We start from the raw sequence: 13,147 nt of genomic DNA, 5'->3' as shown, positions 1-13,147 counted from the left end.
ACATAGATATGAGAAAGAAGAATTTTTAACCTTGTATGTCAAAATTCATTCATTCAACAAAAAAGTCCCTACCACGTGCACTATTCTGGGTATTGTGGAAGACAAAAGAATAAACAAAATACATGTTCTATCCTCAAAGAACAGCATGGTATATTGGGAAGAACATAAGATTCAGAGTCAGAAGAACTACATCTTAAAACTCCATTCTATCTGCTAACTAAATAACATTGAACACATTTCTGAGGTTCAGTTTTCCCATCTGTAAAGTGAAGATAATACTGACCTTTCATGATTGTTGAGAGGAATAGCATTTGTAAAAGTGCTTTGAAAATTACTACGTAATGTTGCCACTTTCCAAAAATATTCCAAAAATATTTGCTACTAGCTATCAAATCCAAGGTTTTTGGGGGTACTTGGAGAATTGCTTTAATTCCCTGCTTTGCTTTAATGATGGAGACATGGCTGAAGGTCAGTTGTGATGGGATGAATGTGATCAACGTTATCATCCATTGTTTCCTTCTTCCCTGAAATCCACTCAAGACAATCATAGAAGCAGTTGTTCTAAAGGGCACATTTAGTAAAAGGAGATATGTCCACTAATAAAATAAAAAGGACAAGTAACAAGTGAGTCTTTGTGTCCAATGGTGTAACTAATAAGTCATAAGTTAGTTATTTGTTTTAAATAACATTGGGCTACAACATTTCTGTGTCTTTTTGCCGTTGTTTCCAATTCTGGGTTGAGTCAAGTCAACTAATGTATGTACTAGACTAGGGAATACTCCCTTGAGTCAGCCATGATCCCTGCCTTCAAGCATCATGTATGTGAGACAGGTATGAATATAAACAATCATGATACAGTAGGAACACTTTATAATACAGGTATGAACAAATCATCATAGCAAAAAGAGGTGTGATTGACCGCTTTGCCATAAAAAGCAGTGAAGATTTTATAGAGAAGGTGACACCTGAGGCCTTTATATAAAAATAGGAGTTCAGCAGATCCTGGAGGCAGAAGAGCACTCCACACAGAGAAAATAGCACATGCAAAGACAGAAAGAAAAGAGAGAGGGAGGGAATGCGTGGCACATTTGGAGAATAGAGATTATGTTAGTATGGTTAATGTGCATAGGTTGTGTGAGAAGTGGTTCAAGATGAGGAGGGAAATGTAGGTTAGGACCAAATTACGATAGGCCATGCTTAAGGACTTGGGGTCCTAGTTCATGAATTATGCACCTCCAATATCTACCAGAGTTCCTAGAAGTAAATCCTCAATAAATACTTGTTGAATGAGAAAACTATGGTTACTTATAGCAACTGAAATTGTTTTCCAACTATCCCAACTCTATCCCTTTAGACTTTGGAAGAAGGAAAAAATGTATAGGAAAAAAGAAGTCTCACTGGGAAAGAAAGAAAGAAAGAAAGAAAGAAAAGAAAAGAAAGAAAAGAAAGAAAGAAAGAAAGAAAGAAAGAAAGAAAGAAAGAAAGAAAGAAAGAAAGAAAAGGAAGGAAGGAAGGAAGGAAGGAAGGAAGGAAGGAAGGAAGGAAGGAAGGAAGAAAGAAAGAAAGAAAGAAAGAAAGAAAGAAAGAAAGAAAGAAAGAAAGAAAGAAAAAAAGAAAGAAAGAAAAAAAGAAAGAAAGAAAGGAACGAAGAAGAAAAGTGAAGGGTGAAGGTGCAGATGATGGTAGAGAATAAAGTCACCAAAAAGTAACAACATGAGCACTGTTGCTCCACCCCTGGGTTTGAACTCTTGCCTTGCTATTTACCTTCTGTGAAAGCTTCGACAAGTCAAGTAACCACCTGAGTGGTTTCCCCATTGGTAAATGTGAGTAATACAGAGTAATTTTTACTAAACTATAGCATTGTGTGAAGGATCAAACCAGATTCCTATGAAAGCTCTTTAGAAGTGGCAAAAATTATGCACATTTCAGGCAAACCTGAGGTCATTTATGTGAAGTTAAGGGTCTCTGGGTGGAGGAGTGTCGGGTAGAGAATCACATGCAGTGTAGAGATACGGAACTTGACAGCCCAGGATGACTGATTCCAGTTTTCAAGAGCAGTAAGAGCCTTGCTAACACTGGCAAATGATTGCCATTTCCTTTGTCAGGCAGTGACAGGAGTTAGTTGACCTGAAAATTCACTAATAGTTCCATTAGAGAGGCCTTGGAAGTAGCCATCTTTTAACTCATCCTGGTCAATTAACAATGAATTAATGCCAGACATATTTTCAATTGAGCTGAATGGTAATTTCCCCCCATTTTGCTAAAAATCTCCCCTTATAAAGGGAAAGCTAGGCAGCAAATATCCTGCTTTTCTTTCCAAGATTACTCTGAAGTGTTTCTAAAAAAACATCAGCTCTAGGCATTGATGAGGTAGCAGGTCAAACCCTGAATTTGACACAGGAGACCCAAGTTCAAATACCAGCTTCTCCACACACCAGCTGTGTGTTCTTTGACAAATAACTGAAACTTCCTGAAGCTCAGTGTTTTCACATGTAAATTAAAAGGGTAGAGATGAATGCTTAGGTCCCTTTCAAAGATAAAATGTTATGAGAACATTTTTAAGCGGTTTTAGGCATGTTGGTGGAATGGTAGGCTGAACTTAGGCATAGGGGAGGAGCACTGGATTTCTTCTACGCACTCTGAACTAGAAGTCAGGACACTGGGGTAAGTCTTAGCCCTGGTTCTCAACCAGGGAAGGTGGGTGGGGATGGGGATATGTGGGGGGTGGATTCTGCCCCCCACTGGACAATTGGCAATTCCTAGAGACATTTTTGGTTGTCACCACTGGGGGCTGCTACTGGCATCTAGTGGGTAGAGGCCAGGGAGACCATCAAACATCCTACAATGCAGAGGACAGGTCCCCAAAACAAAGAATTATCCAGCCTAAAAAATCCATAGTGCAGAGATTGAGAAAATCTCCTCTAGTTTATTGTATAGTTTTGTCCAGGTCATAGCTTTTTCGTTGTTGATCTCAGCATCCTCATTTGCAAAATAGGGATGATGATAAAATCTGCCTCTTCCTATCACCTTATGAGTTTGACAACCAGAAAAGGTAACAGATCAAAAGTACCTTGAAATGTAATGTGCTTCAAAACAGAGGAATATTATCCTCATTATTAACTGATTTTTGCTGCTCCAGGGGCCACTTCACTGGGGTCTATCCTCTTATTCTTCTCTTGAACATGGGGTCTTAGATGCTTCTCCAGTTTGTGGGAATTACTTCAACATTTGACCTTGTTAAATTAATTAAACAACAGACCTACATAAGCAAAGCAAAATCTAAGGCTGTAAATGCTTCGAGGTTATAAAATTGAAACATAAGTATAACCAATCCCAAACAGGAAACTTAAAGCTACAGCCAGTGAATAGTTTCCTTACTTTGCTTCTGCCTTTTCTCTATAAAAATCTCTCCCCAGCTGCTCTCCATGGAGTGTTCTAAACCACTTCCAGGTTGGCACTGTCTGATTCAAACCAGTTTTTGTTCAGATAAACTCTTAGAAATGTTAACATGCCTCAGTTTATCTTTTAATAACCTCTAGAACTTAGGGACCTTGCTCTCAAACTCAAGTGTGCAAGAAATGTCTTCTATATTTTTATTGTTAAAGTGTATTTCTATTACAAGCCTCCATCAGGTGGGGGCCAAACTCTCAAATTTGGACAGTGAAGGTCTCCTCCACATTTTCTTAAGGTTGCATTCTTGTTCCAGGGGTTTCTGTAGGATCAGGGCCCTGGGGCTGGGGGTGGGGAGGAACTATCATACCCTCAGAAGTCACCTAACTATACTAGCATTCCTTGGAATGAGTCCTTGCTTGTCGGGTGATCTGTCCCCCACCTAGGTCACTGCAGGGTCCTCCTTGCTAGGTCCCCTGCATCTCAGGAGCACTCAGAGGGGGTTTTGCTCCTCCCGCACTACTCTGCTGTGGGCCATTGTATGTGGTTATCTCCCATCCATACATAAACTCTCCTTAGGCCACATTTACCTTGTTCTTGCATGCCATCTGAGGTCTTGCCTCTCCAGGTTATCTGGAGAAGTTATCCAGGCTCAGGTTATTTCTGCTCTTGAAACCCCCTAAACCTACATGGGGTTTCTGTCCTCCATCCCTCTAGAGTTTCTGCATGGGGGTCAAGGGTGGCAGGGGGCCCCTTCCACAGGGCATGTATCCCTGTTGAGTGCCCTTGCTTCTCCCTTGACTCTTTCTCCTCCTTTAGTCCATCCAAATCACCATATTTAGCTGTATTCAAATTATCTTTATCATGCCCCTTCCCCTCCTAAGGATTTTGCTACTCCAAAACTAAATTTTTGAAATTAAAAAAAAATTTTCTCTCCAAAGAAGATATACAAATGGCTGGTAAGCACATGAGATGTTACTCAACATCACTAGTCATAAGGGAGAGATAAATCAAAACCACAATGAGCTATCACTTCATACCCATTAGGATGGCTATTACCAAACAAAACAAAACAAAAACCCAGAAAATAAGTGCTGATGAGGATGTGGAAAAATTGGCATTCTTGCACTTTTCTGGTGGGAATGTAAAATGGTGCAGCTGCTGTGGAAAACTGTGGTGATTTCTTAAAATACTAAACAGAGAATTACCATATGGTCCAGGAATTCCACTTTTGGGTATATACCCAAAAGAAGTGAAAGCAGAGACTCAAATGGATATTCATATACCCATGTACAAGCAGTATTTTTCACAAGAACCAAAAGGTGGAAGCAATCCAGATGTCCATTGACTGATGAATGGATAAACAATATATATATATATGTACACAGAATGAGTTTATTCAGCCTTAAAAGGGAAGGAAATTCTTACTCATGCCACAGCATAGATGGACTTCGAAGGCATTATGCTTAGTCAAGTGAGCCAGACATAAAAGGACAAATATTATGATTCCAATTATATGAGGTACCTAGAATAGTCAAATTCATAGAAACAGAAAGTAGAATGGAGGTTGCTAGGGGCTGGGGGGAAGAGGGAATAGGATGTAAATGTTTAATGAGTACAAAGTTTCAGTTAGGGAAGATAAAAAAAGTTCTGGAGATGGGTGGTAGTGATGGTTGCACAACAATGTCCATAAACTTAATGCCACAGAACTATACACTTAAATATGGTTTAAAATGGTAAATTTTATGCTATGTATATTTTACTGTATACAGTCTAGTTGAATGATGGAATGGTACCACAGGAAATAAATTGCCAAAAACAAAACAAAACAAAGCAGTCAATATATAAAAAAAGGGAAAAAAAAAGAAAAATTCAATTAATATATAAACATACTATGCCACCCAGACCTATAAAATGTTTTTTCTCCCTTTATCTTCTCAGAAAAGCAGAATCATCTCTGGAATATAGACTCTGATTGTCAAAGAAGGAAGAAGAATCATCCTGAGTGCAGTCAATAAGGATCAATTCATTGTAAGTTTACTGTATCTTTGTTCCAACTCTCCAGTCTAAATTTGGATTCCTGGCCAAATATCCATCCATCTCTCTCTCTCTCATCCTCTTCCTCTCTATCTCTTTTTCTTTCTCATGCCCTGCCCCACCTTCCTCTTTCTTTCTTTCAAGATTTACCTAATTAGGAAAAACCAATAGGGGTCACCTTTTTTTCCCAGTTTTCGAGTACATCATTAGTAGAGTAATATACATGGGTTCCAGATAATTTAACAAATGGTGTTGGGACAATTGGTTTCAAAAAATGAGTTTGATCCATTGTACATCTTGCACTAAAATAAATTCTAGATGGATCAAAGATTGTTTTTAATGACTCATAAAAGTTGTAGAAGAAACATGAGAGAATTTGTTTTTATATAATCTTGCAGTGGGAAGAACACTCTAAGTATGGCGTAAAATTCAGAAGCCATAAAAGAAAATTTTAGTCAATTTAAACTTGTAAAAACTTAAGAAAAATTCTTTGTAGAAAAAAATTTCTTGAAGTCAAAAAGCAAATAAACTGGGGAAACATTTTTGCCTTACATATTGCAATCCAAGGGCTAATTTCTTTAATATATAACATATCTCAATAATACTATAAGAAAAACATTCAATAGTAAAAATGGGAAATGATATACGTAGCCTGCTTAAAGAAAGGGGAAAATGAATGGTTCTTAAATGTATGAAAGGTGTTCAACCTCATCATAATAAAGGAAGTACAAATGAAAACTATACATGTATAGACAAAAGAAAAATTTGGATAAAACATTGGCTTGTTGAGAATGTGGGGAAACAAACAGTCTCAAGGGCTGTTGAGGGAATGTGAATTAATATAATCTTTATTGATCAAAATTTTAACTTTATTCTTTGACCCAGCAATTCTGCATCTGGAAATTTATCTCATAGATACAGTCACAAAAAGAGAAATAACACAAATGCAAACAACTTGTCTTCCACTGATAAGAGATTGCTTAAATAAATTTTGATATATCCATAAAATAGAATATTATATGACCCTAAAAGGAAGAAGGCAGCTCTGTAAGTACTGATATAGAACAATCTCCAGGATGCATTATAGAGTGAAAATACAAACAGAATAATCTGTATAGTATGCTACCATTTGTGTAAACAACAACAGAAGAATTTATAAATGCATATGGTTGTATATTGGCACACACTATATCTCAAAGAATACTTAAAATTCTATTGCCCTGGGAGTCAAAGGCAGAAGAGAGCTTTAGTATTCATTGAATACTTTTGTACCTTTTCAATCTTGTACTTGTGTTATCTTTTACACAGTAACAGCAACACCAGCTCTGGCCCCTGCCCCCATGGGCTCCAAATGGGCCTTGTATCTGCCTACAGACACCATGGCATTTGCTTAGGAGTTGAGTTTTCCACGCATGTCTGCAGCTACATCTTTGTATCTAGTATCAGGACATTCCTTTCTTTTCTGAAGCCCAGTTTTATATTTACATTTTTTGCTGTATATAACATCCAGAATATTGTGTGGTGTCAACAAGAGGAGGCCTGCACTAGGTAAGACCAGTCTCTAGCAGAAGATCACATAGGAGGGTGAAGCCAGGATCAGGAGTTCGAGAAAAAATACAGTGGAGTTACTTTCTGTCAGTCACTTCTCTGGCCTCAGTCTTTTTATTTGTAAAATTGGATTAGATAACGTCCAAGCTGTTGTAATAGTTCTAGATTGACTTCCCATGTTCCTAGTAAACTCAGTATAGCAGACACAGACTGTGGAGCCAGATTATGTGGGTTCAAATCCTAGCCTTGCTACTTATTAGCTGTGTCCTTAGGTAAGTTGTTTTTTTGTTTGTTTGGTTGGTTGGTTGGTTTTTTTTTTTTTTTTTTTTAAGATTTATCTTGATAGAGTGAGAGAGAGTACGGGGGGAGGGGCAGAGGGAGAGGGAAAGAACCCCAAGCAGACTCCCCACTGAGCGTGATCTCACAGCCCTGGGCTTGATCCCAAGACCCTGAGATCATACCTGGCCTGAGACCAAGAGTCAGACACTTAACCAACTGTGCCACCCAGGTGCCCCTAGGCAAGTTTTTTTTAAACTTCTTTATGCCTATTTCTTCATCTGTAAAATGGAGATGACAATAGTAAAACCTGACTTACAAGGATATTGGGAGGATTAAATGAGTTACTATGTTTAAAGTACTGAGAAGACTGCCTAGCACATATTAAGCACTACTGAAGTATGGCTGCTTCTTCCTCTCTTCCTCCTCCTCATTATTATTATCATTATTGATTTTGGGGAGGCTCAAGGGATTGTGCAAAGTATGGCCTCGGTTACCTAAGTCTGAAGAAAAAATCACTCTTTGTTACCTTCAGAAGTATGAGAGCTCTAGATAAGTTCCACCTTCAAATGAAGCATGAATAGAAAAGGATCTGCAGGTCTCATCCTACATCTCACAGCTTCGATCAAGCTATGCATCATTTTCAAATACTTACTGTAATACTTCAGGGCCTGCTGAGGAAATGTGCAGTCTAGTCTTCACTCTTGAGTTGTTAACATCAAGGCTGGGAGGGCAACTTTCTGATAGATCAGGCAACTAAAAGAAGAGGAGAAATTTTCATTTATTGAGATGCACTATGGGTTACATGTTAAATCTTTTGCAAAAACGTTCTCTCATTTAACTGGGTCAACATAAACCAGTACTGTGTTGATTCTTAAATTGTGTAAAGTAGCTTGCACGTGTAGAGGAAATTCTGAGACAAGACACCAAGAGAGACTGATCAAGGTGTTCACAAACTTTCCTAATGATTCAACTCAGACTACTTGTTAAATATACGTATTCTCAGGCTGCACCCTAAATCCACTGACTCTGAATGTCCAGGGACGAGACTCCCAAGAAGCTATATTTTTTTAAACTTAAAAAAACATTTTTTTAAGTAGCCTCCACACCCAACATGGGCTTGAATTCACTACCCTGAGATCAAGAGTCACACACTTTCACACACTCTACTGACTAAGCCAGCCAGGCACCCCCCAAAAGCTATGTTTTTAAGAGGGCTTCAGGCAATACCTCTCACCAGAGAAATTTTGGAAACCCTGGGTTAAAGAATATCTTGAAGGGTCAAGAGGAGAGAGTTCTATTCTCCACATCTAAGCGTTTTCATTTGCCTGTCACAAAGCAAATGAGGAATGAACTGGGTAGAAGCCAGCAATAGGCTCTCATTGCCTACCTGGGAGCACAGCTGACCTTAACCTAGGAGATTACACCCCCACGTGCTTTTCTCCTTTGAAAATCACTCAAGGAGACTATAGTGTGTGTCTTGATCCACTGGCTCCATCCTCGATTACAAGGATTGCCTGGCTTTTTAAAAAACCTCTTTGAGCTGTGTTCTCACGCACTGTGACGTCAGTAGAACCCCAAGACTGAATTATAGCTTTGCATTCAATCAAGAATCATGTATTATTCTCTATGTTATCCATCATCACTTCCCCACTACTCAGAAGACAGAGTGACAGCAATACACACAATGGGCAAGCACCTGAGGTGCTTTAAACCTATCAATAATAAGCATTGTTCTCAGAAAGATTTTGCTCTGTGGAAAAAGCAGAATGGAACAGCCTTTCCAATGACCGGCAGAGGCTTTGAAATTGTTTCCCATTAAATGTGCAAATTCTGAAGCCGCAGAATTCAGTTACCACCTCATTTGTGTCCTAGGGATTTGGTTTGGGCTGAATCAAAAAATATATCTGTTCATATTAAATACAAAATGATTATTAGATGCCCTGCTTCTCACATTTAACTGCATACGAACACTAAAATTCAATCTATGTGAAATTAATAAGTTGATGGTGAGTCTGATGCATGTGTTCAATCAGGAAATTATATTCTGAGTACTTGAAAGCATATTAATTGACGTTTATTAAGAAGGCAGTGGGTATTTAGATACAAACACAAATGCAAAATATATCAATACTCGTACCTGTAATTATCTATCACTATTGCCTTGCAAATCCTAGTGCCTTTAAATACAAATGAAACATAATGCATGCTTGGGTCATTTTAGACATTAGAAATGTTTGATAAAGATACTTTATTTTAGCTTTCCTTCTAAACTGGATTGAGTTACACAGTTAAACAGAGAATATGCACTTGTAGTTGTACTGACGAATGGAAGCACTAGTAATTGGCATATAGTATTTCCTCTGATGTTATTAGCTACAAATTTCTCAGGTTAGGATGAATATAAAACATTCCTTTACCCAGCTTGATTCTTTGTGTAAATAATCAAAGAAAACAGGCTCTTGACACAATGCCTCCCATAAATGCTATCATAATTAGACTTATATACAAATCAAACACAGCAAGGACCAACTCGGTGCCTTTAAACTTCCCAGATTTAGTCCCAGGGAAATGCAACAGCCTTGGTTGATATTTGTGGTATCTTCTTGTATCACTAGATCCAATGGCCTCATTAACTCACTGGATGGGCAAGTGTTGGTCTGGCTTTCTCAAATATGTGGATTGAGATTCCTTTTTTTATTCCTTTAGCTTTGTGTCTACCATTTCTTCCTCTCTAGTGATCTAGATTTCTTTCTTTCTTTCATATTTGAGAATCCCTGCTCACATCCACCTGACATTAGGCTTAATATAAGGCAAAGAAAAAGTTGGCAATTTCCATATATCTTTGTGGAGGCAATATCCAAAAGCTTAACGGCATTTTTACGCATTCAGTGGACGTTGGGCAGAATGTGGACAAGGGCACAGTCCATTCAGCCTCTCTGAGATCAACATCTTCCTATGATGCTTCCTATGACGGGAATGAAAGGGGGTGACTCTCAGCTCTCTGACAGATTGGGGGTATAGCCAACTGCCAAGTGTTTATCCTTTCTCAGGAACTCTGCTGAGCTCTTGACTTCCATCATCTCATTTAATCCTCATAACTACCCTGTGAAGTAGACATTATTTTCTTATTTAACAAATGTGGAAATTGAGGCACAACACAGTTATGTAGCATGCTTAAGATTCAGATATAGGAAACAACTAAGATGACAAAGGGAGGAAATTTCTTGGGCTAGAAATGTCAAGAGATAGGATATAAACCCAGCATGGACCATCAGCTTCAAAACACCCTCTGCACTCTGTTGGACTTTTTGCATAATTATGCCATGTATCTTCCTATAATCTATACACTTATTTTAAATTATGGAATTGACTATCATGCCCTTGGTAGCTTGATTTTTATAATCCTTTTCTCAGCAGAGAATCAGAAGGTTTGGGGGAAAATTAAAAGGTTTTTTATTTGTTTGTATCAAGGATCTAGGTATTTTCCTTTTTCCTCAGCATCCAAGTTTTCATCCCTTTTGTGTATATATTATCACATATATTTTGCTTATTAACATTTATTTGTTTGCACAACCTTTCCAACAAGACATGTAAGTCTTCACCTAGCAGCGTTGACTAGTAGTTATGAGCATAGCTCGTAAGGTAGGTTGCTTAGTTCAAAAACAAACGCCTTCATTTATTATTCAACCTTGGGCAAGCTGCTTACATTCTTTAAGTCTTAGTATCTTCCTCTGTAAAAAAAAAAAAAAAAAAAAAAAGATACTGGTCTCAGTATCTCCCTCTGATGGTAGCTATCTATGGATTAAATGAGATAATGCAAAGACAGAAACTGGCACCCAGTAAGAACGTGAAAGCATTAGCTACTATTATTTGTATAAGCATTAGGCTTTAAATCAAGACTACACTAAGAAAACTAACTCTTGGATACCATTCTCTTCTTCCTCTGCAGTTAACTGGCAAGATAAGACCCTTAAATCCAGAGGCAGAACAAGGTCATCTCCCAGGATTAGGCCAAATAATGGAGTCCCAGTGAATTGGAAGCAGACAGATCTTCTCAGCCCTACTATTAGTTGTGTGACTTTGGGCAAGTCATATTTGGCCTTCACTTTCCCCTTGTCTCAGACATGGGGAAATCAATCTGCCCCCTGAAATTCCTACCAGTGTTATTCTTTGAAGTACCCATGCAATCATGAGTGAGTACTCACTTCCAAGAGCTTGTAATTTCCTACCTGAATACCACCATTTAGCCCAGGAAGCCAGGAGCCCAGGTCACTCCTGAACTTAGCACTTGGATGTTCAGAGCAGCTGCTAACACCCCCAGCCGAGCCCCACACCTCCTTAATCTGAAATCCTCATTAGCTCCAACTGCAGGCCATCTATTACCTCACGCCCATAATGGGAGTTAATTTCTGTTGGGATCAGATGGTCTTCCCCCTGGAAATTTTTATTCATATTTCTTTCCTGTTTTGTGATTCTCAATCGGAGTTTTCTAATAACAGATCATTTCTTTTTGTCTAACTTTAATCTGGTCCTGCTTGACAAGCCCCATCCTTTTCATTGAAGGGTAAGACCACTTAAAGGAAGGCCAATAAGCCCTTGCGCTGCTCGGCCGGCTGGGGTGATTTGTCACCCGGTGCAGTGGTGGTCACACCAATGGATTTATCTCAAGGTAAATGGAGATGCTGAGACCCGGGACCTGGAGCTTTGATTAAGGCGCCCTTTTTGTAGTGTTGATAGATGTTGCTTGTGTTTATCTATTTGAAATGCCACTAAATCTGTGAATACAATGGAAAAAGAGAGTACTTTGCTGCTGAAAACATATTAGTGATTTATGTTTCAGTAAGAAGCACAATAAAGAGACAGAGGCTATTAAGAGCAGCTATTTTCATGAGAAATAGTTCTGCTTTAAAACATTATTAACCCCACCTTGATAAAGACTTACATGCATGCATAATCATGTTTACTTACCCCTTTAGTTTGGTGCGATATGCATTTGAAGCACACATTCTCTAAATATTAAGAAGTTAGTCAGCAGAATATTTACAGCAAAAGACACCTCACCTATGACTGTTCTGCATGTAAATTTCCTTCTCTCAAGATAGGGACACATAATAAACTTATCCAGGAAGCTTTGGAGTTTATATGGACTTCATATTGTTCAAAGCACGCTCAAATCCTGCTCACCATCATTTTCTATGTCTACACACACACACACACACACACACACACACCACCCCCACCACCCTGCATTGCAGTAGATACAACCAGTACGGTGACACATAAAGATTATAATGCATGGATATAACTTATAACATGAATCAATGTCATCAAGACGCACCCATTTAAATGAATAGGGTCAGATGAGAGTGCTGTATCACCCTGACTTGTGTGACAGTTACAAATGCATCACCTCGTATGCATAATAGGAGTGTACAAACCAGAAGAGATTTGTAAACTTGGTTCATTTCAAGCAGAACTGACCCACAGGAACGGAAACAAGAGAAAAGGCAACTGGGTTGGAGCTGTCGGGAAATAAGTGATTCTGTGTTTTGCGGTTTCTTAAAACCCCAACGAGGATTTCGTGTCCTCCAGCTCCACCGGGGAACTGAGAGCATATCAGATCAGGCTCAGCACGCTGGCTATTTACCAGGTTCACTTTTAAAGGTCGCAGTGCTTCCACGGAGTAGAGGTGGGGATAACAAACAGGGATTGAGGGGTGGGGTACACAGGCATGGAGGGAAGAGTTTGAGGTGCGTGATTCTTACCAAGTCTGGGGTGGTGGTGCGGAGGGAGGGGGGACATAGGCCAGTTGGGCCTGGCAGAGTTAACAGTGTTCAGAGTGCAATTAAGTATTTGGAAGGATCTGTGCCGTGTGATCTGATTTACTGATATA

This window comes from Ursus arctos, unplaced genomic scaffold, assembly GCF_023065955.2.
Source record: "Ursus arctos isolate Adak ecotype North America unplaced genomic scaffold, UrsArc2.0 scaffold_12, whole genome shotgun sequence".
NCBI lineage: Eukaryota > Metazoa > Chordata > Mammalia > Carnivora > Ursidae > Ursus > Ursus arctos.
Note: the sequence above shows the minus strand (reverse complement) of the source record.